Raw genomic sequence first — 23,550 nt, 5'->3', positions numbered from 1 at the left:
TCAGTTATGGCACAATCTGCACACAGTCCAGGGGCCAGGCCACAGTGACAGCTGGGCTTATAGGAATCGGAGGGTTGGGTTGAGGTGGTGCCAAGGATGGTGAAAGTTACTCAAGCTATAAAAGGGGTATGCGGAACATCATCGGGGGCCGTGGTAGGTTGTGGACACCAATGTAATCTCCATAGGGGAGTATAAAGGACTAGGATGGACATTGTTAGGGTGTAATGCTGGCTCTCAAAGAGCGGGGAGGACAGTTATTTCAATGTAGTATGTCTCCACATCAGGGATGGGTACAATGCAACTGCTAGCATATACTGAAGTAAAATGGGACAGGGTTTTGGGGGCTACGTGAGATACCTGCTGACCCAGAGGATCCCAGAGCTGATGGTGTCCACCGTGAACTGTATTCCCTGTGGTCATTTGCTGTTTTGTATACACTAACTGTACCTGGAAAATGGCTGAGAAACACTCAAGGTGTGGAGAGTCAGTCTCAGTGAAAGCGGGAAATCCACATCTACTGCATGCTATCAGTGAAGGGGAAAATACATGAAGCATGCATTTGCAATCATTTCTTCACCCATTTGCAAGACAAGCAGAGTGAAAGGCAAAGTTAAAAATCACACAACACCAGGTTATAGTCCAACAGGTTTAATTGGAAGCACACTAGCTTTCGGAGCACCATTCCTTCATCAGGTGGTTGTGGAGGACACAATTGTAAGGCACAGAATTCATAGCAAAAGTTTACAGTGTGATGTAACTGAAACTATACATTAAAAAATACCTTGATTGTTTATTAAGTCTGTTAGAATGACCATGATAGTTTCACTTCTTTCATAACTTGGTACACCTCAGTCCGACACCGGCATCTCCAAATCATGGCCAAAGGCAATGTGCTTTATGACATTGGTGCTTACAAATTGAGCATTAGCTTCTCAATGATGTAGAACATTGAGGCAATTATTAAAAAGAGGTGAATGCTGATTACAAGCATCCTAAAATGTGTGAAATTTCCGAGGGGCTGTGGGAAGCAGAGACAATTGCTTTACCATCTGTCTTTATTTCACTAGACTAAACTGAATTGCAATAAGTTTCATTGTTGAAGTGGGCCCTGGATGTGAAGGGTGTTGGAGCTCAAAAGGCATGTAATATGTTGGTCACTCAGATAGCACGGCTCTTTAGCTTTCAACACCAAACAACAATTTGCATTTGTATATTGTCTCCTATTTGGGAAATCATCCTCAGGCATTTCATGAAGTAAATTGGCTTTGGGATCAAGATTAGGGTGAATTTTTTAAAAAGGGAGAGATTATGAAGGGTGACCAATACGTGACTATGCTCAGATCCCTGCTTAAGGGTGTCTTGCAAGGTAATCTTCACTCTCCCTCAGTGAACATAGCAACCTTCCCCCAGCCATACTGCAGCCTCTTGCCTAGCATATTGTTGGAAACACCAGGGATAAGTTATCCATAAGACTGATGCAAAAGGAATGGGCAAGGTTGAACAGTTCAATTTTCTTTTGTATTACAGCTGTGTTGCTGGAAAAAGTTATTTGTGACTGTACTTGGTGTTATTGAGCAATGTAGACAAAAGGGACGTTGTGATGGAGTTTGGTGATATCTTTTAAAGAAATAACGGACCCTTTTTGGAGTGTGAATGCTTGAGCAATGTGAATCCTTTTGCTCTGCTCAGCTGCACAGTTGCTTTCCCTTTCTCCTCCATCTCTTGAGATGGACCCTGGATTGCAAGTGGTAATGGCCGGGCTCTCAAAATGTGAGGTTTTGAAGAGAGCAGAAGATTATCATGAACGTGGGGCTGGATTTGATGACCACCATCACCAGCAACCCCCACCCCCTCCACTCCCCAAATCACCACCATCACTGTCCCCCAGCAGAAATGTCAATGGAAGCCCATCTTTAAGGAAGCCTCACAGACATCAAATAGTTCATTGGGCGTTTGTTGACTTGAAGTGAAATTTTACCTGTCAGCAGCAGGAAGTCCAACCTCAGAGAGATGCTCACAAACCAGAGGATGGTAGCCTTTTAGCACCTGCAGTGTCACTGGGAGTGCTCGTTATTGCTAATACTAAAGCAAGGTAGGAGACCACTCCTAAATCAAGGGGAAACACAGGACACTATGAAATGGGAATGGAGACCAGGGTACAAAAGCCAGTGGAGGAGGGAAACCACTTGGAGAGACCAGTTACACCTTGTGAAGGGTGACCTTTCAATGGGTCCAGGGAAAGCTTTCAGAAAGGACACTTTGGGTCTACTTGTTAAATCTAATTGGTGGTTTGATGTGATCCCAAGTGACCATTATTTGGTCACTTAAGAGCCTTTTAGCAGGCTGGTACTGGCAGGCTTGATGCACCCTGCATTTTACATGCCTCTCTCACCTCCAACCTTGCCAATGGAGGAACATAATTCTATGCTACAGAGTCACTCATGGTCACATATTACAGAGAGCATCCTGATCAATGAAAGCCATGAAGCGTTTGCTTCAGGAGTCCCTGGCATGTTCCGGTGATGTTTATGAGTGACTCCATGGATTTTGAAGAAAGCTGTCTGACTTCAAGTGATGGAATGGTGAAAATGGGTCATGGTTCATGTATGTATCTTGTCACTCAGCAGCCATCTTTGTTGCATCTTGGAGATATTGTAGACTGGTACATGATGAAAGCTGCCAGGCTGTGGGCATTTGCTGCATTGAATTCCTAGATGTGGTCAGACATGAACATTGCATTGAATGTGTGCTAATACCTGTACTGAAATATCATAACACTTTCTGTTTCAGAAGTGAATGGGGTGTTGCCAGGACATGTATTGACCAAATGTAGTATTCTAGAGGCATATCAGGTCTTTTGAGTTTATTGTCTCTTGATATTGTACAGTCAGTATGTTTGGAGGTAGGCAGCCATGTCATTACATTCTGCAGGTCATACTGGAAGTGGCTAGCAATGAGCATTGAAACCTCAGGTAGGCCAAGCTGTATAACTTAAATTTTGAGGTGATGGAGTAATCAGGGCCAAAGTAGGTTAATGAGGATGATTGCATGCTGGATGAGCATGACCTCAGTTGGAAACGATGCAAGCAATTGAGATTTTGAGGAGCTGAAGGGATGATGGATGAGAAATCATTGTAGAATCAAGTCTGAAGGTGACCAAGCAAGTTTTAATGTTGCAGCAAATCATTAGGAAGTTTGGTAGGATGTTATAGTTTATTGTGAATGGAATTTAATGCAAAAGTAGGGAGATTAGATCTGGAGTACGCTGTATGCTGATCTCCTTATTTAAGGAAGGATGTAAATTCATTGGAAAGAGTTCATAGAAGTTTTGCAAGGCTAATGTAAGATCTGAAGAAGACACATATCAGAGTTGAAATGATGCTGTTAGACTTGCTGAGTTTCTTCAGCACTCTCTGTTTTTGTTTCAGATATGCAGCATCCGCAGCACTTTGCTCTCATTTTTCCCAGAATGGGCAGAATGAGGTATGAAGAATTGGAAAGGCTAAGCTTGGACCTGCTGGAGTTTAGAAGAGAAAGCAGTGACTTATAACATGAGATCCTGAGGGGTCTTGACAGGGTGATTGTGGAAAGGACATTTCCTCTCATGGGAGAATTTGGAACTAGGGGTCACAGTTTGTAAATAAGTATTTGGCCACTAAGAAAGAGGTGAGGAGAATTAATTTTTCTCACAGAGGGCTGTGATTCTTTGGAACTCTCTTCCTTAGAAGTGTCGGAAGCATAGTCTTCAAATATTTTTAAGGCAGAGGTAGATAGATTCTTGATAAGAAAGAAGATAAAACATTATCAGGGCTATGTGGGAAGGTGAGGTTACAACTGCACCTTCAGATTAGACATAACCATATTGAACATTGGAGCAAGATCAAGGGCTGAGTGACCTCCTCCATCGAATTTGTATGTTTGCATAATATTGCATTTCAATTTAAGGAACAATCTTTACCCACTATAACCTTAGCCATCCAGCTTACTGTCCCTATGGGAATCCAAATAATTGTGGCTGACTGTAAAATGGAAAGGGCTGCTGAGGTCAGTTGGAAGTCAAAAGCTGCCTCTAAGTTTTAGGTTTCCAGTCAACACTGGACTTTCCTTTTCTTTCGTGAAGATTATTTTCTTGTTTTTAATGTCTGGTGAATTAACTTGTAGCAAGTCTTTACTCTTCACGTTATGGACAACAGTAACAAAGACAGTATCAGTAAATAAATCTGATACATAACATTCACAGCAAATATCACTGCTCATGGAATCTGATCCTTAGAGCTTTGGGAAGTCTCTAAGGGACCTATGCCTCGATTACTCTAGTTCAGGAAACAGCATTCTTATTACAAGTCAGTGACACATTCTAACTGTGATCCATGTGATTTTACTTTGGTAGCAATACCAATTATTGAAGACGTTGTTTCTGAATGAAGTAATTAATAGAATCTAACTTGTTTATCCAAAGGGGTTCTAGCAGACATTCAATTTCACTTCCTTGACATGAGGCAGATTGAAGGAACCTCAAAGGTCTGTGATATCTTCCATCCATTCTCCATGACTGCAATCTCTTACCATTAGATGTCAGTCCTGATGAAAGAGGTGTCTGTAACACTGACAATTTTCCTCTCTAAATTTCTAGTGGTATGTGCTCCATATTAAGCAAGTACTCTGCATTGGTGATATGGTACACTTGGTATAGCTTGGGAAAGGCAAACAGAAGTCATTCTGGCTATTCTTTTTGAGTAATTGACTCAAGATTCTCAATATGAGACCTGAGCTATGATCTGTCCTTGGGTAGAACTGGATGGATGGATGGACAGACCACTTCAAAAGCTTCTTGAAAAGGCATCTGCTGCTTTTCTCTTTATCTTTCCTCTCATACTTCTTTCAAGCAGTCATGACCGTATGTTGGTCAAACATCCAAGAACGAGTTGAAAAGTGTGGGTCTGGAAACGTACAGCACGTCAGGCAGCACCCAAGGAGCAGGAGAGTCAACGTTTCGGGCATAAGCCCTTCTCTTTTAGAGTTCCACACTAAGTGGCCCTTATTAACTCTGTACCCAGCAATTTAATCTGAATTATAGACTCCAATAATTAATTAATGATCGAGGTAAAACTATATAGAATCATTACAGTGTGGAAACAGGCCATTCAGGCCAGCAAGTCCACACCAACCCTCTGAAGAGTAACCCACCCAGACCCATTCCCTTACCCTATATTCACTCCTGACTAATGCAATTACATATCCCTGAACACTATGGGCAATTTTGCATGGCCAATTCGCCTAACCTGCACATCTTTGGATTGTGGGAGGAAACCGGTGCATCCAGAGAAAATCTGCATAGACACAGGGAGAAAGTGGAAACTCCACACAGTCACCCGAGGCTGGAATCAAACTCAGGTCCCTGGCGCTGTGAGGCAGGAGTGCTAACCACTGAGCCACCGTGCCACTCTATGGCTTATCAGTTGCTCGTATTGAGTGAACAGAAGACCATACATTAGAGAAATCCTTTCAACGCTTCAATTCTGATGTGTGAACTGAACATATGATGGTGGCATTGCTATAGTTTTGGAATTTCTATCGGCCTGCTTCATCAGCCTGAATGACTTCACCTAAGGTGGGAAACTATACTTATAATTCAGGGGAATTATATATCAGCAGCACCCGGCCCCCACCTTAGCTGATCCGGATATTATGGCGAAGAGTTGATACCTGCTGGAGGCACTCCAGCCTGGAGAAGGTGAAGGATGTACTATCTTATTTTAGCGATGGTTTGAGATTTCCTCCCAGGTCTCAAACAGTGTCAGATCCACAGCTCAGCTGTGGAATTTCTCAATGAAGTCCCGAATTGCCCTGGCATACCTTCTTGGTATAGGGGAGGGAAAACATAGGGGCATGGAAACAGGTTGAAGCACCACAGTCAACCTATTTCTTTACTTTTCCTGTTTCCTCCATACCTAAATTGTGCCAAATAGAATCCTCATCCAGAAGGGGTTGAGAAACAATCCTCGGATAGCCAGTGTTCAGTTCACAGTTGACTCCTTTCTTGACATGAATGCAATTTACACCTTCTCTGTCCCCAGAAATATTGAGGTCCATGACTTTATTGGGCACCTTCTTCATTAGACTGGCATTTTGCTTTGAACCAGCCTTCCTCCTCCCTTTGGACACAATCAGTTCTTGAAGAGTGAGTGCAAACTGTTGGAATGTAGGTTATGAGATTTATTTCATGGTTTTTGAAAAAAAAACTTTAACTGTTTTTCTGTGAAATAATTGGGTATCTTCACTTTTCTCATGCTCATTCAATCATTTGTGCATGGAGCCATTCAGTAGTAACAGTTTAGCATACAGAGATGCCCTCCATGATGAAAAGCTCTGGATGATGGCTTGCCTCCTTGACATGATTGTGTATTAGTGTAACTACTTAAGTCAATATCATGGAAACCTGATCAGGGAATGTTAAGGGCAAGTGTATAATTGGATTAATTAGTGCCAATTCTGCCACACACAGTGAACGATAAAGATTTGATAGGTAATTTCCCTACCAACATTGATAGGATAACAGAGATATAACTGATAATCTGTGTATAGATGGCCTAGTAACTTGAGACTAATTTTGGATAATTTTCCTTTTCTGGGGAAATAGACCCTCAGTGCATGGGGTAAAAAAATGGCAATAATACATCAATGCTAAAAATCACACAACACCAAGATATAGTCCAACAGGTTTATTTGGGAGTTCTAGCTTTCTGAGCACTGCTCTTTCATCAGGGAGCTAGTGGGGCTTGATCATTGGACACAGGATTTATAGCACAAGATCATACTGTCACGCAGTCCACCCCAGCCCAACACCTGCACCACCTCATCACGTCTATGCTGTCATTCATTAATTGGTTCTTTATTTATGATCCACTCTGAATTTAATGGTAGAACTTTCAGTTCAGGTCTCTATTTCCTTTTGTCATCTTACTATTTACTTGATGTTTTGTTAATTTTTAGATATGAAACAAAAACTGTAGCATATTGCATTTCACTAAAAATGACATGGTCTCTTTAAAAGATAAAATAGGTATGCTAGATGAGAACCTATATATCATATAAAAGTGATGTACTAGGACTATTACCAGCTGGGGGCTCTACAGGGCTCTTTGAGTGGAAGAAGGCTGACAGCAACATCCATTTGAAACATGAAAAGAGCATCATACATGCAGAATACATATTCAGTTTCAATCTGTATATAAATCAGAATGTACTGGAAGTCTGATACATTCTTTTCAGGGATGCATTAAATGATTGAGTGAAATGCAATTGTATGAATTCTCTGCTCTGAAATAAGTAAAATATTGATACTTGTGTCTCATTTAATCAACAGCAGTCACAAAGACAGTGTTTCTTCCCCTATCATCGATCCGTGAGTGCAAAGGTGATAAATATTATCTTTATACTGATATTCACTTGACATTTCTGTAATAGTAATTGTATTCGCTTGTCAGGCAGTAGGAAATTTGTTTAACATCTATTATAAATTCTGAGTACAGAAACAATAACTCCACTTCTCACTGACTGACAGCAAGTGGCACCTGGGGATGTCACCCCCCTCGAAAATTCTGAAAAGCTGGGGCACCGGACTTCATAATAAATTGAGAGTAGGAGGAATACTTTTAGAAGATTGCTTATTAAATTGGACAAAAGCTGTCTCGCTCCTGGTGATGTCTCAAGATGCCCTCTGCCTGCATGCAAACTGCGTGTATGACTGAGAGCCATTTGCATTACCCTGCAGTCATTTTTATATGTGAAGGTAATGAAGTTGTCAGTGCTGCCTCAGTATGGCAGAACTGATATTCAAATGGAGCGTCCCCAGCTGATCTGTAAGCCCCTGTATTACCAACTGAATGATCCAATTATGCGCAGCAACTGCAGCTTTGTTTCTAGGTAGGCGACAATATGTCCGCCCCGGGATCCGAATGCTACAGCACAATTAATCCATTGACTGCTAATGAGTGTAGCTGAGTCATGTTCTTTCTGAATCTCTCTCTCTCTTTATATAAAAAAAATTTGTGTTGAATGTGAATATCTACTCGTGTTTACGTACATGTTGTGACAATATTTATTCCGAGCTAATTTCTGTTTTGTCCACCTTCCTGTATAAAGAAGAACAAAACCAATGAGGAAATAAAGATTTCAATCAGGAAATCTGTGAAAAGATGAAAAGGCCAGCCAATGGGAACTGATGGTGCTGAAGTGCCACTCTCAATGGGTTTGGACAAAACTGAAAAATGTTGGTAATATCAGATCTATCGGCTGATTACTGAAGCATTCGATTTTTGCAGTGTCAATTCATCAATGTCTACCTGGTTATATTTAACACTTTCTCCCGTTTCCAATGCATCTGCTGGGATCGCTAATCTTTGTCACATGATATCTGTCTCACAGAAAGGTCAATGGACCATTGTGGGGCCTCATGGTTGCTGCCCCCAGCTGGCTTACTGCTCTGCCTGCCATGGCTGACAGCAGATGGAGCCGGGGTGTCTTGCAGGGCCAAATGGGACCGCAGCTCCAGCTCCTGAAATATTAATGGAACAAGTCAAGCTATCAATAGCCCGTGCCTGACTACCTCTCTCTGCTCCCACACAACTGAATTGTTCTGTTTATTTTAAATCTAAAATATTTATCTGTGTTTTGTCTTCTAGTACTAACAATGATGACTTTGTGATTTTCTCCAGCAGGCTTGAAGAGTGAAATCAAATCTTCCCTCTTTACCATGCCAATTCATCAGCAGAGCTGCTGACTACCATACCCCCCCCTTGCCAGAGACAAATGGCTTAAAAAATTTAAAATCAATCATTAACAGATTAGCTGTTAGTTCAAAGTAAATAGCAATCACCCTATTAAGCATCAGCCTGAATGTGATAAAGGTGAAGGGTAATTGGGAATGAGGATGTTTTTTGGTAATGTGCTTATCGGACAGTCCAACTCAAGTCTGCTTCTTTGTTTGTTTCTGTAATTACAGATGGAAAATGCCATTGTGAGAATACCCAGAATACACAGCAAGCACAGATGCTAAAGCACCGCACAGACACGACGGTGGCAGCTAACTGACACCTCAGACCTCAATTAATTTTGGTCTGTCACACACCCATTGAATCCTTGCATTCGGCTGCCATTTTAACCCTTCTGAGTATTTATTTGTCGAGACTAGGGTTGCCACCTTTTGGCAGGTTTGGAGTCAGACAGGGGATGGCATGGACAGCCTGCATACATTTCATATGCTGAAAAAAATCACTAAAGCTTTTTGTGATTAATGTCTCCATGTCATTAATATGCGGAAGAATGCAATTGAAAAAATAAATAATTTTAACATTTGGTTTCATTTTTGAAATATCCAGTTGGATCCAAAGCTGGAGTAGAGCGAGGGTAAACAATGCACATTGTCAGTTGTGCCAAACAAGTACGTTTTAAAATTGTATAAATTAAATTTTTAATAATTAATGTTTTAAATAATTTTTATCATTAATAACAATTAAGGCAAAAATCCCAGATTTTAAAGTTGTGTTTCACTTTTTAATGTATTATGTGTAAGTTGCTTTGATCCTTTACTAGTCACCTTGACTTTAATAATGGAAAGAAAAATAATTTTTACTCTTGCGTATTTTGTTCAGCAATAGTAAAGTGTATTGTTATCGGGGATTGCAATTCATGGAGGATGTAAGAAACATTACATTTGTTTTTTCAATAAACATCTCAATATTCATTCAGCATATGAAAGAAATATTCCCAGTCTACTGAAAACTGACTGATTAGTATCCAAAAATATAGATGTCTGCTACAAGTAAGTGAAAATCTATTTATTTGAAACTTATTTTTTTCCTGTCTTCTCAACATCACTTGTAATTGTTTTTCAAAACAACCCATTAGATGAATATTTTTAATATTGAGCATAAGTTAAAAAGCATCACGTAATATAGGAGGCTATTGAGCCTATTGTATCTGTACTAATCCTTTGAAAAATCTGTCCAATTTGTCCTACTACCTTGCACTTTATCCTTAATTTTTTAATATCATTTAGTATTATGTCCTTTGATGTATACCAATGCCTAGTGTTAATGGGTTAGGGAGATGTGGAGGGTATACGGAAGGTTGAGGAAATAAAGAAAACCAGTGTCAATTATTATTCTTATTAGAAACAAGCTCTCTCATCAGAAGGAGGGACATATGATGACATTTAAGAATTCAGTGCTTGAACAACTAATGAGGAGATCCATTGTTCCCAAGTCAGATTTGATGCACAGTAGTTTCTTTTTGTTCTGTGTTCCAAGGACCACTTCAGTTATTGTTGAGAAAGACAAAACAAATTTCATAAAGCATTCTTTCTACTGAAAACTATGAAGACTTCCATCTTATCTTCCTGGGCTGGATTCAAGCTCATATATTAAGGATATGGGAAGAATGTGTTAACTTGATGCCTAACCCGGTTCCAGTTTCTTTGAGCACTCACTGAGAAACTGGGTTCCAGGACGTTGTTGATTCCTTTTCTGAAGCATATGACAAAATGGATCTTTCACTAAACACAGAACTCAGTAAAGTCCTCTTCTAACCAGTACACATAGCAAAACACTTGCCCCTGTCAAGTAAGGTCAATGGCAAGATTATGAAATATTTCTGTATCTTGCAAGCCTCTTCTCAATAAGTCTCCTCTCAAGGCTCCCTGCCACCAACCAGATTCATTATTCCCATTGACCAACCAGGTAGCACCATATACCTGTCTTCACCTATCCCCACTTCACCACCCTGCCTTTGCCTCCCCCTTTATCTGTAGCTCTCCCCACATTCACCCTCAGTCCTGAAGAAGGGTTATACCTGAAACACCAACTTCTGCACCTCCTGATGCTGTTTGGCTTGTGTTCTTCCAGCCTCCTGCCTGTCCTGCCAATGAAGGCAGACAAAGACAACAAAATTCATCATTACTATCAATATGCTAGCTCAGCCTTTTGGCTCACTAAGAAAAACTGTTTTGGAGGACCAAGTTCTCAAACTGAGGCCACAGATTTAGTTTACTAGTCAGCAGTGATCCCCGTACAGCTTTATGATTTGGAAACTTGGATAAGCTATAACAGGTATTGGAAGCAGGCCAGGACTTCATCCTATAGACTGGAGATTTTCTTATGTGGAGACGTTGAGTAAGTTGGCCCTGTACTCATTGGAATTTTGAAGAATCAAAGGCAACCTTATTGAATTATACAAGAATCTTAGGGGACTTGACACGGAAGATGGGGAAAGTTTGTTTCCCCACGTGGGAGAGTCCAGGATCAGAAGGTGTAATCTCAGATTAAGGGATCGCCACTTAACTCTGAAATAATGAGGAATTTTTTTCTTCCAGAGGTGAGCAAATCTGTGGAATTCCTTACCACAAGAGGGCTGTGGAGGCTGGATTGTTAAGGTTATTCAAGACTGAAATAGACTTTTAATCAGTAAGGGAATCGAGGATATGGGGAATAGCCAGGCAAATGGAATTTAGGATTATCAGATCAGGCATGATCGCATTGAACACTGGAGCAGACTTGATAGGCCATATGGCCGAATCTTGCTTCTACATGTTGGTCTAATGGCACTCACATAGCAGTGGTAAATGCTGCCAGTATTATTTTCACGGAATCCTCCAAATCCGTGGCTCAACATGTGGTTCCACAACAATAGCTTATCCCAGGCCAACATGCCCAGCATTGAGATGTAAATCAGTAAAAACCAGCCCTGTGTCCTGCTGAGAAGATTATATTCGAGAGTGTGTTGCTGGGAAAGCACAGCGGGTCAGGCAGCATTTGAGGAGCAGGAGAATTGACATTTCGGGCATAATTTCTTCATCAGGAATGCCGGGGGGGGGGGGGGGCGGGGAATGGCTTATTCTGAAACATCAATTCTCCTGTTCCTTGGATGCTGCCTGACCTGCTGAGCTTTCCCAGCAACACTCTCAACTCTGACCTCCAGCATTTGCAGTCCTCACTTTCTCCTGGGACGATTATATTGTTCATACACCTAATATCAGACTCCCACATCAACTGCTCTACATGGAACATGGTGAAGGAACCTCTCAGGGGGACAGCAAAAATTCTTTAGGGATCCTCAAAGTATCACTGAAGATTTTAAACATGCCTGTCATTTCTTGGGAGCCCCCGGCCTGTGATTGTCTAAACAGAGAAGGCTCAAGGCACCGAAAACATTGAGGCTTTATCGAGAGTGTTCAGAATTGAAGCTGAGGTAATGGAGACAGTACCCAGATCTCCAACAGCTCATTTGCACAATCCTTCAAACACCAACTGCCTGCAATATCGTACACTGAATGGATAGTCATTTCAGAACCCATCAAACCAGAGTGGAAGCAAGCCATCATAGATCACAAGGGACTGCCTAAGAGGAAGAAAGAGATCCAGTTCCAATGCTCTAAACTTTTGTTACATACCTGACAGGATCATAAGGAAGAAATTCCTCCTTATCTCTGAGTTAAGTGGTGACCGCTTAATCTGAGATGACACCTTCTGAATCCTAGACTCTCCCACAAAGGGAAACAACTTTCCACATCTTCCCTGTCAAATCCCCTAAGATTCTTATATAATTCAATAAGGTCACCTCTCATTCATCTAATGAGTACGGGGCAAACTTTCCCAACCTTTCCATGTCAGAAAATCTGCCCTGCTGTCAGAATTTCAGTTCTACGTCCTCACTAAAGTGCAACCAGGTGGTTACAACCATTTGCTGTGGATAGACAATATTTAATGGAGATTGAGGGTGGTCTGAAGGCTATATCTCTCAACCTGACATAAATTAAACTAACTAGAACTGACTGGGTTCAGGAAAGTACAGAGAGAACATAAGTACGGAAAATGTAATCAAAGACTACAGGCACTTGATATGAAACAGCACAAAAAAAATGACAGACTCTTATAATCTCAGAACTCTGGACAATACAGTCATGTTGGACAACTTTTATGTAGTTCAATATGAACTAAACTTCACATTACCAACGCTAGTACTAAATATAAATTTCTCACACAATCTGTTTGTCAAATGGATTTTGCTTTACAGTGTAGGTTGGAAGAGAGAATTTAAGACCACAGGATCTTAAAGAAAACCATTTTGTTCTCAAATTCTGGCAGTCATTTAAGCTATATTGCTTTTTTTTTGTAGTTATACTCACTGTATCTTTTGCAGAATGTGAACAGCTGGACCTCCAAGAAAGCTAAAAGTTTATGACCGTACCCTCTGACTTCTGCAGGTTACCTGCAGTGTGGAGTGGATGTCTGTTTTGGTGACACCAAATTCTTTGATGCCATCTTAGATGAAGCTTGGCACTGATGTGCATTTTCCATATTGTCGAGTTAAAAAAATTGACCTTGGCTGGGTATTTGATTTTGCTAGAATTACGCCATCTATCGATTCCATTCCGAAACTATACTGACAGGAGTCGTGGGGATAGGACTTTTGCTTAATTAATTGCTCAACATTCAGAAAAAGTTGTCAACTAGCTGAAGCACACGAAGGAAGAGAAATTAAAATAAGGGATCAAAATTTGTCCTTTGATCTATACACCTACTTTCAAAACCATCAGAAGTAAGGGAGGCTCAACATAATTCATGTAAGGTTCCATTTAACGTGTCAAAATAAGGGAAATAAGCAACAAGGAATGATGGCTAGTAAAGGGTGACATTCTGGTTCTTTCTAGAACCTTCAGTAAAAGAAAAAGGTGATTACAATCACTGGGGTGTAATCGTCCATAGGACTAGAGAAATGTGCTGAAAGCCAATGTGATTAAGGGAGGCTGCTTGTGAATACTAATAGAACAGACAGAAAATAGGAACATATGTAGCTTATTAGTCCCTTGCAAATTTCCTGCATAGAATGGTGCACTGGCATCAGTAATAAAATAAATGGTATTTTTTGAATTTACATGTACGCAGTACTTCAGATATAATTTAATTCTAATCATGATGGAGTGAAGTGTAATCAGTAATTTTAAGTGTGCAAACGTCCATACAGAAATGGACCTGTTCTATTTGAAAACAGATCTCAGAGGAAAACTGCAATATGCTCCATCTATTCATTCGGTTTCATCAAAGTGAAAGAACAACACGGTTCAAATTCTCTGCTACATGAGAAAGGTCAGAAGAACGAAACTATGGAGGTTTTCCATGATTAAAATTTGAAAGCGTTCTGTGTATCTGAGAAATGTCACCATAGCAACAACAATATCATGGACACAAAATGTACTATTTAAAAAAAATCATTTTCCTTCAACTACTATAATTGCCTATTTCTATGGTCCATTGGCTGTTAACCTTGAAGTGACTAGGGTAAAGCAAGCAAGACCTGCTCTGTCAGAACACTCTCCAGGCTGACCTCTTGCGGTTCTGGGGAGGATGCTACCATGACAACCACGACAGATGTCAGCTAACCAATGTATAGTTGAGAAAGGCTCCTGTATTGTGAGAATCGATCTTGTAATGGTAATATGGAGTGCATTCACCACACTGCCATGTGTTCTGCACTGAAACATTTATTTTATCTAGCAGTAAGAGGAAAGCTTAAAAGAAATGAAATGAGTTTGACCTTTTTTCCAAAATGCCAGTCTTGCTATACTGCATCACCGTAGTATTTAATATGAATAAAAGAGTGAAAGCATTACGTTTCTAATAACATTTTTAACACATTGACTCTTTTTATGTCAATTTTTTCTGTGGCCAATTTCTAGGAAGTCGGAGTAGTAATAGAATGTTATTGTTCTCTTGTCTGTGGTTGTTCTGATGTCATCTCAAAACACACATAATTTTTGATGTGATATGCTGCTGTCATTTGTACAGCAGGATATTTAATCATGTATCCCCCACAGGTAAAACTGACAGGAGCCATTCCTTCAAGTTTAATCAATAAGGTCCGTTTTCCAGGTCCATAAAATACTTTGCTAAACCTTTGAAGTGACCACACTTGGCTGCACATTGAACAGAGTGCAACTGTATCCTGAGATATATTGTAACATGAGAACACTGGCAAAGTGGCATCAAAGGAAAGAATTGCTTAGGCACTTCCGTAGAACAATGGGAGAATGTGTCTTGCACTTTTGTCTCTCTGACTTTGAGGCAAACGCCAGTGCTTGAGCAAGCTATTAACAAACACTCTTAACTGGAAGTTCAAAACAAATGCAGATGTGAATTTTCTTGTCAACCAGGAACAACTAGGCTTTGACAAGTATGAGGTGATCTGGATCAGCTTCCAGTCAAAAGGTCCTCATGCCCCATGTCCTTGTTCAAATCTCATTTGTGTATATGCTCATACAAATGTGATGATAAAAGTGGGAACAGGTTATATTATAGTTGGGCCTAGTGTTTATTGATGTGTGGATGGAGGCGGTTTGGAGTGGTTTGCATTGTTGGTGGCAATGTAGTGTTGCTGACTCTAACCTAAATGGAGAATAGTAATTGCACCATTTCATAGCTTAGACTCATCAAAACAATTGCTCAGTTTTTTTCCTTCTTCTCTATTTATGCAAAGTTAATATGGTTTTTAACAAATATATATTTAAAAGGGACAAACCTTTCCAGTTCTTAATGAAAAAGATATTAACTGATATTACTTTAAGGTTAAATTAAATCCAATAATTTTACAATAAAATTATTTGCCTGATCAAAAATGATTAAAAATAAGAGTTCCACTGTATTAGAAGCCATCAAAATAAATGTGATTTTACTCGAATTTGAAATCGTAGAAAAAATTCAATCATACAATCAGGACTGAAGGCTGAACTTGGGAAATACTGGATAGGAAATATCACCTTTGGAAATAAATACCAAAATAATGGTCTTTGCAATGAATATTTTAAGAAATATGTTAGAAAATTGTATCTTATCCAAACCTATTAAGGTATTAAATATTTCCACATTATAAAAGATTATTTAACTCATTTTTATTTGCTTTCTGCAGAAAGACTTAAGTTACAACGCTTGCCTCATAAGAAATCTTATTTTATTTTTCTTAATTGCAGCCATAAGATTAAGTATTTAATCAAATATTAGTGAAGAGTCATTTTTAAGTATAGAAAATATAAATGATTATTAATGCATATTTCAAATCAAAATTGCACTATCTGGTGTATAATTTGTAATTATAAATTAACAAGCAGCCTCCATTTTTAGGTGGTTTGAATTAGTCCGATCCAGATTTACTTAATCCAATCACTAGAGGAAATGAAGTGTAGCATCAAGTAAAATAATCTGATTTCAAGTCAGACACAGTCTGCAATCAAATGAAGCTCATAAAAATAGCAACAATCAAATGTTTCACAAACAAGAAGGGAAAGATCTGGTAAATTTCAGTTAGATGCACAAAAATAATAGAATGAAAATAAGAGGGAGTTACATGGGTGTGACCCAATCAATGCTGGAGAATTTTTTCTGTAAACGTTGTCCACATCATGGGAATAATTCATAATGTTTAACTCCCTTTCAGATATAATGCCTTTTCTAAAACACATTTCTTATATTTTGCGTAACTCTTGTCAGTGCTAACTTATTAAACTAGCTATGTTACTGGTGGATAAAAGATTCTTGTGTTAATTGGATAAACTGTTAATTCAGAAATGTTGATGAAATAATCACTTAACAATTCTGCTACTACTTGTGGGGACAGTAAGGAACAAGCTATTTTTTTTAATGTGCATGATTGAATATTTAACATTGTGTTTTAAGTTATGTTAAAATTCCAATGACAGCATGAGGTTTGATTTCATTAAGTGAATGTACAATTATTTATTTTGTTTGGCAGACATAACAAGAGAGCAAATAATACTGACCGGTTTATTCTGTAGTATATGAGGACACCCAACTCCCTCAATTAGCAAAGGATAATTCCCAAAATGGTTAGTATGCATTGCATCATGCCAATTGAAGCAAACCAATAAGCACCACAGATATCAACATCTGACAGCACTCCTGGTGATCGTACCTTCAGTTTACAAACATAGTACAAGCTTTGAAGCAAAGCTTGTTTTTTAAAATAACTTGGCTTTTAGTTCTGGATGATTGTGAATAAACAGGCCTTGTCTGGCAATTTGGTACTGTGCTCTGTGATCTGAACTAAACACTAAATCTAAGAATTAGGTTCTTACTATTATTCGAACACTTACATGCAAATACTATTATGGAGTTGTTCTGAATTTGCCCTGACAGTCTGTTGTATGTTGACCATATATTCAGTTGGCTTTTGTATTCTATTAAGTCAGAGTCAGACCACATCCCCATCTTCCTCATCATAAATTAATATTATTAATATAACAATTTAGAGCAGTGAAACCTGAATAAATCTCCTTTCAATCACTCAGTCTATTTTTCCAAAAAAACGTATTAGAATACCTATTGTCATTCTGTTGATCCAATCCCATTTGGCAGCTAGACAAATTGACAGGAGTGCGAAAACAAGTGAGTGAAGGCCAATCCTGGGGATTGTTGGAACAATTCCTGTGATTGGGAATGGGACAGGCTACAATCAGGCGGAGAAGAACATTTGATCTTCAGGAGAAGTGCAGGAAGTTGAATGCATCCTTGAGGGGCTGAGTCCAAGGGAAACCTATTTCTCCAGGCCGTCAAGAAGTGCTAGAAAAAGCAGCTACCTTGAGGAGCTGGGAGCTCTCATCTTCCTTTCTGTGATGGGTTTCCCGATCCCTGGGAGATACGAAGCAGGAATTAATTTTCCAATTCATTGAGAGAACCTATTTAATTCTGTCTTGTCTTGAATTGTCTTGCCTCTCCCTGGTGGACTACACTTGGATAATCTGCTGTCTGCTGGCATGATAAAGATAGTGTATCCATTAGCAATGTCATCCCACCCACTTTGATCATCTCCCACTTCAAACAAAAACAGAAATTGCTGGAGAAACTTAGCAAACAAAGTTAACATTTTGAGTCCAGTGACCCTTCTTTAGAACTACCACACAGCATTGGAACACTAACATCTAGCTTTTACGATCTCACTGAAATTGTCCTTGTGGATTATTAAGAGTTCATGCTTTCAACATCAACTTGATGCTTGAAGCTTGAATTTTCAAACCTCCAGCCACAAATGTGAAATATAAAATTGTGGGCCTGATGTGAGGATTTGGAAGCACTACCCTTTGATTCTCAAACCAAAGTGGTTATGTTATCCTGTGATGACTCAGTAAATAAAAGCAATCAAGGTTCACCCATAGAGACTAGAAAAAAATTCAATATTGTTTTGACTACAAATGGGGTAATATATTACCTTCAGTGTTCATGAGCAAAAGAAATGAAAAACAGCTCTTACCATTCAAAAACAAAAGTCTTCCCCTTGACCATTTGAAGAAGACAGTATAAAACATAGCTGTAATATCCCATAATAATAGCTTGCATTTATATAGCATTTTTATCATAGATACTTCAAAGTGGCATTATCAAACAAAATTTGACACTGAGCCATACAGGGAGGTTTTAGATCAGGAGATTATATGCTTCACCAAAGAGATGGATTTTAAGGAGCATGATAGAGCCAAGGGCAACAAAGCGAGCTTCAGACCTTGGCAACTGAAGACATGATTGCCAGTGGTGGAGCGATGAACATCAGGAATGTTCAAATAGCCACATTTGGAGGGATGCAGAGATGCTGGAGGGTTTTTGACCTGGAGGAAATAGGAAAGACATGGAAGGATTTGAAAAGAGCAGAATCTTCAACTTGAGATGCACAAATATGTTGCCGGCATTGTTAATGTACATAAATGAAGATAAAATCACTTTGATGAGAAACAAGGAATCACTGCTGCCAGATTAGAAGTATTCATTGTCGGACAGAGAAATTGTAGTATAAATATAGCTTGCACAGGGCTTGTGACCCCTGGAATATTTTAATTTTGTTTACAAAGGAGAGAAAAAAAGGGGTGAGGTAGCATTAGTGAAGGATTCTATGACCACACTAGAGTGTCCCGTGGATGTTGAATAAAGATTGATTCCATACTAGACGTCTCACCCAGCGGAAACATCTTTCATACTTGCATCTACCTTGCTTATCTCTTTAAATATTTTGTGCATATCCCTTCTCATTCTTTGAAACTCTAGACCATATAGGCCCAGTTTGCCCAAACTCTATTCTTAGGATAGTCCTGCCATCCTGGGAATAAGTCTGATAAACTTTCATTGCACTCTCTCTATGGCAATAATATCCTTCCTGAGGTAATGAAACCTAAGCTCCACACAGTACTCCAAGTGTGGCCTAACCAAGCTCCTGGAAAATTAAGACTTCACTATCCTGTAATCAAATATGATAAAGTCTAACATTTCATTAATCCTTGTTGGTTACTGTGTCTGCATATTAGCCTTCGGCTAGAACTCTTTGTAAAGCTGCAGTTTCCAACCTTTCAGCATTTAAGAAAGAGTGTGAACATCTGTTTCTATCACCAAAGTGGATAACCTACATGATTCCACATTACATTGCATCTGCCATGTTCGTGCCAACTCACGAAGCTCATCCAATTCCTACGGAATCTTCCTCATTACATACATTTACAATAAACTTTATATTATTTGCAAATTTGAAAATATTACGTTTGGTCCAAATATTCAAATCATTCATGTATATTTTGCACACCTGGGGCTGAAGTACTGCTCTTTGCAGTACCTGACTCATTTATTCCTAGTTTCTATTTTCCGTCTCGTAGCCAATCTTTTGCTTATGCCAGTAAATTACGTCCAAGTCTGTGTGCTTTGATTTTGCTAACCAACTTCTCTTGGGGACCTTATCAAAAATCTTCTGAAAATTCATGTGTGCTGTGTCCATTGTCTCCTCTATATCAATTTCCTTAGTAATATCCTGAAAAAATCTACAAGTTCATCATTCACAAATCCGTGGTGACTATGCCTGCTCAGATCATTATTATCCAAGACATAACTACAAGGACAGTCTGAATAAAATGAAACTGGCACTGGTTCTTGACAAACATGAAAAGGAGTTAAGGTTCAAATAGGATAGTAGAATATTTACATAGAATTAAGCTTGTAAATCACATCTTGTTGACAAAATCATTCACCATCTCTTCATGAGACCCCTTTCTAACAAAGGCACTCCTTCTTCCAGAGAGGGTCTGCAACTGTTTGAGTTTCCCTGCTCAATGGCCTCCCTCATCATTGCTGCTGGATGTCCTAATGCACAATTCCCTGCTAAATTGGTCCCATGGCACCCAGTGACCATTTACTAAGCATTTGGGTGATCGGCAGGTTTGATTGCACTGTGATGGCTAGAATATCGGAGTCCATATTACCAGCAGCATTGTCTTCTTGGCTCATTGATCAGGGTAAGTGATAAGGCCTGGGGTGATTTTCAGCATTTACTTGAGAGGAACGTCTTAGCTTCTTATTTGTACTGGTACTTTCCATAAGATCCAGGCTGTTTGCTGGATCACCCATTCTGGGATTTAGTGTGATGATTGGCAGCCCTCATTGCTTTGGTTGCTGCCTCCTGTCAGATCATTCCTGCGCTGTTTCTTAAGATGGGAATAGACCACCCCACCCTCAATGCACCCCCTGGATTCACATCGCCCAGATCACTCCTGGATTTCCCATTGCTACTCAACTCCGCTTCACCTGAGCTATCACTCACTGACACTAAAGATTCCACAATAATTCTAAATGAATTGCTTGGACATTTGGTCTCAAGAAATTTTTTTTTCTGAACCATTTTCAGCGATGGTCCAGGGCAGCACCATAGATTGGGTCACATGTGCCTAGCACGTTATGATTCTGTGGAGTTCAGGATCCTGACTGGAAAGACAGTCCATTTAGACTTGTGATCATTCATCTTTTTCTCTTCTCAGTGCTGCTCTCTCAGTTCTCTTGGAGGCCACCTCAAACCTGTATGTGTGAATGCTCAGCTATCCATGTATGGTTTCCAAGCATGTCAAGTTGTCTCTTAAAACAATCGACCCAACACTATTTGCAATTTCTTTCTGGCCAATGGAATATAGGTCAGGTCACAAATGACCAAAACCCAGACTTTAAAGAGAGTGATTGAGGCAAGTTCGGGAGAACTCAATGTAGCCATGATAAAGGATGTCTGATCCATGGAAAGCAGAGACCTAGATGGGTAAAGAGATATTAATCAGCTCACCCCTGTCAGCAAGATGCTCAAAGAAAAACCGGTGAGTAGCAGTTGACATCTCACTTCTGTGTCAAGTAGATGTGATGCTTCTATGTTGCTGACTTCCATGGTAACTGTAGGGAAGTCTGAATTGCTATATGTAAGACTAAACGTCTTCCTGAAGGAGCACTGTCCCTTCCCCATATGGATCCCAGTGAGAGACCCAAATGGCAGAACATTTCGGGTGAAGGAGTTTATTCATTCAGCATCTCATTGCAATGTGCTGTCCCTCTCTGAAGTAAAGTCAAGGACAATAGTCCCATACTCTCATCTGAGATGACTGGCGATGAGTTTGAAGTGAGGGTCATCACACCTCAGGTGAGCGGTTAGGCAGACCTTTTATGGTGACCTCAGCTTGTGCAGGAATTGAACCTGTGCTGTTGGCATCATTCTGTATTACAAAATGACCATCTAGCTAACCAGCCACCCACCACTTTTCTCCACCTCTGAAATACAGATAGACTGTGAGAGGCAAAGTGCAGAAAGGGGACATGGATGTCTGTCCTTTTTATTCAAAATGTTCCCACTCCTTCCCTTTCCCCTTTTCCCTTTTCCCTGCCTTTCTCAGTTAGGGCCTGACCTATTACTTCTTGTGCCCATGGCTGAATCCACTAACTTAAAGGGGCAGGGAGAGTTTATCCTGTGTACCAAACCATAACAGCTGTCAGCCATGGGTGCCTGGATTGTCAGAGCAGGGAAGTGCGCATCCTGCCTCAGACTCTGCCAAAAACAACACTTCAGAAAAATTGGGGAAGGGGAAGAATTTGGAGTGGTACAAAAGTCATCACTTGAATGCTTCACATTGTGTAAAATTGTCATGAATGCATTCAATATTTACAAAGCATAGCTCCATTGTCCACTCCATGTTGCCTGCTGCCTCCCTTTGTTTTGAGGACAACTGCTTGACATAAGTGAGCTCTGTGTGTCAGTTGGTGGATGAATTGTCAACGATGGGGCAGATTTGCGCTGAGACCTTGGGATTGGAGTGATAGTTGGATTGAGCATTGCTATTGTCAGATGGCCACACTGCCTCAGATGAACTGAAATGTGAGTCTGCATTGGGTATCCCTGGCACCTTCAGTGAGCAGTGGCCTCTTTGCTCCAAGTTCTTCTTCCTGCTGTTTTTCTCTGAGGATGCAAACCGGCCATCACCTTCCTCTTGCTGCTGCTCCAATGTATTCTGCAGAGCTATGTTGTGCGAGATACCATTCTGGTGTATGCTGAATGACGTTTCTTAACTGTTGAAGCACCTGAAACATAGCTTCAGTGTCTCAGCAGCTTGCTCAATAACAATTTTTGTATTTGTGTTTTCTACGTGTCAGTGATAGGGCTCACCACAGGTCACATCTCTATGCCTTTAGAGGGTAACCATTGTCTCCAAGGCACCGACCCTGTGCTGAGGTATGATTGTCTATGGAGGATTTGACTAGCACAGAAATGAAGTGGTTGGAATCCAGCCAGAGGAGAAAGACCATGGGCCGTCATCAGTAGTGAAGTGACAGCCTTGATCAATATGACATCCATCAGCTGGAAAATGCAGTTGTGGACAGTGGGTAATACCACGCTAGAGAAACCCACCTGTATTATCTTTGGAATGAGCTAGAAGTGATAAAAGTGCTGGGGTGAATTTGACCACCACTGGCAATATGTGTTCACTTTGAAAGGAGATCTCAGTCCAAGGTGCTGCAAATGTCTGTAACATCCTGTTGTTTAAGTCTGAGCCTCACAGTCATGCTCAGAAACCTAATCACCTGAATAACTTGTGTTGAGTTTGTGCTGTCTTCTGCAGGGAAAAGCTCTGTACTCGGTCCTGTGGACTGGCAGCTGTAGCATCTACTCCACGTGTTCCTCATCGAAGATCCAAAGCAGCACTAACGAGCAGCTGCTGCAAAGTGCCACTCGAAGGAGAAACCTCCACAGCAGCAGAAGTGACCTTCTTGGATATCACCTCAAAAGAGGCAAAACATTATGCGGGGTATGGGCAGGTGAATAGAGAACTGTAGTTGAGGGGTCAGTCATGAGGGGGCATAGTTTCAGGGTCAGGAGATTTGAGGAAAATCTTTTTCACTCAGAGAGTGGTAGGAATGCACAGACTGGGAATATAGTGGACTTTGAAAACCTTACAACCTCTACAAAATATTTTGTATGGGCTCTTGAAATGCCATAACATTCAAGGGACAAGTGCAGGAAATTGGGATTAGCACACCTTTTACTGGTAGTTATGTTCGTGTGGACTCTCTGGGCCAAAGGGCCTTTCCTCACTGTATAACTTTATAAAAGTAGTCTCTGTTCATCTTCAGGACTCAAGTCCTGAGTGTAAAAGCCTTTCCAATTTATTGATTAGCTCTGCTGCTCTCTCACCTTGTTCCATTTAGT

The 23,550-nt window shown here is 40.1% G+C and overlaps 1 long non-coding RNA gene across 1 annotated transcript in view; it reads left to right on the top strand.

Annotated features, from left to right (window-relative positions):
• The window catches only part of LOC122550260 (uncharacterized), a 50,498-nt gene extending 40,774 nt beyond the window's left edge, over positions 1-9,724 (top strand). The window contains exons 3-4 of the long non-coding RNA XR_006311773.2: positions 7,367-7,417; positions 9,005-9,724. This is a non-coding gene — a long non-coding RNA (uncharacterized LOC122550260). The remainder of the gene's footprint in view (positions 1-7,366; positions 7,418-9,004) is intronic.
• Positions 9,725-23,550: the final 13,826 nt, after the last annotated feature.

Source organism: Chiloscyllium plagiosum, unplaced genomic scaffold (assembly GCF_037043375.1).
Source record: "Chiloscyllium plagiosum isolate Xiang-an unplaced genomic scaffold, Cpla_swu_hap1 HiC_scaffold_5, whole genome shotgun sequence".
Taxonomy (NCBI): Eukaryota; Metazoa; Chordata; class Chondrichthyes; order Orectolobiformes; family Hemiscylliidae; genus Chiloscyllium; species Chiloscyllium plagiosum.
The sequence above is the reverse complement of the archived record's forward strand: the minus strand, read 5'-3'. Positions and strand labels throughout refer to the sequence as shown.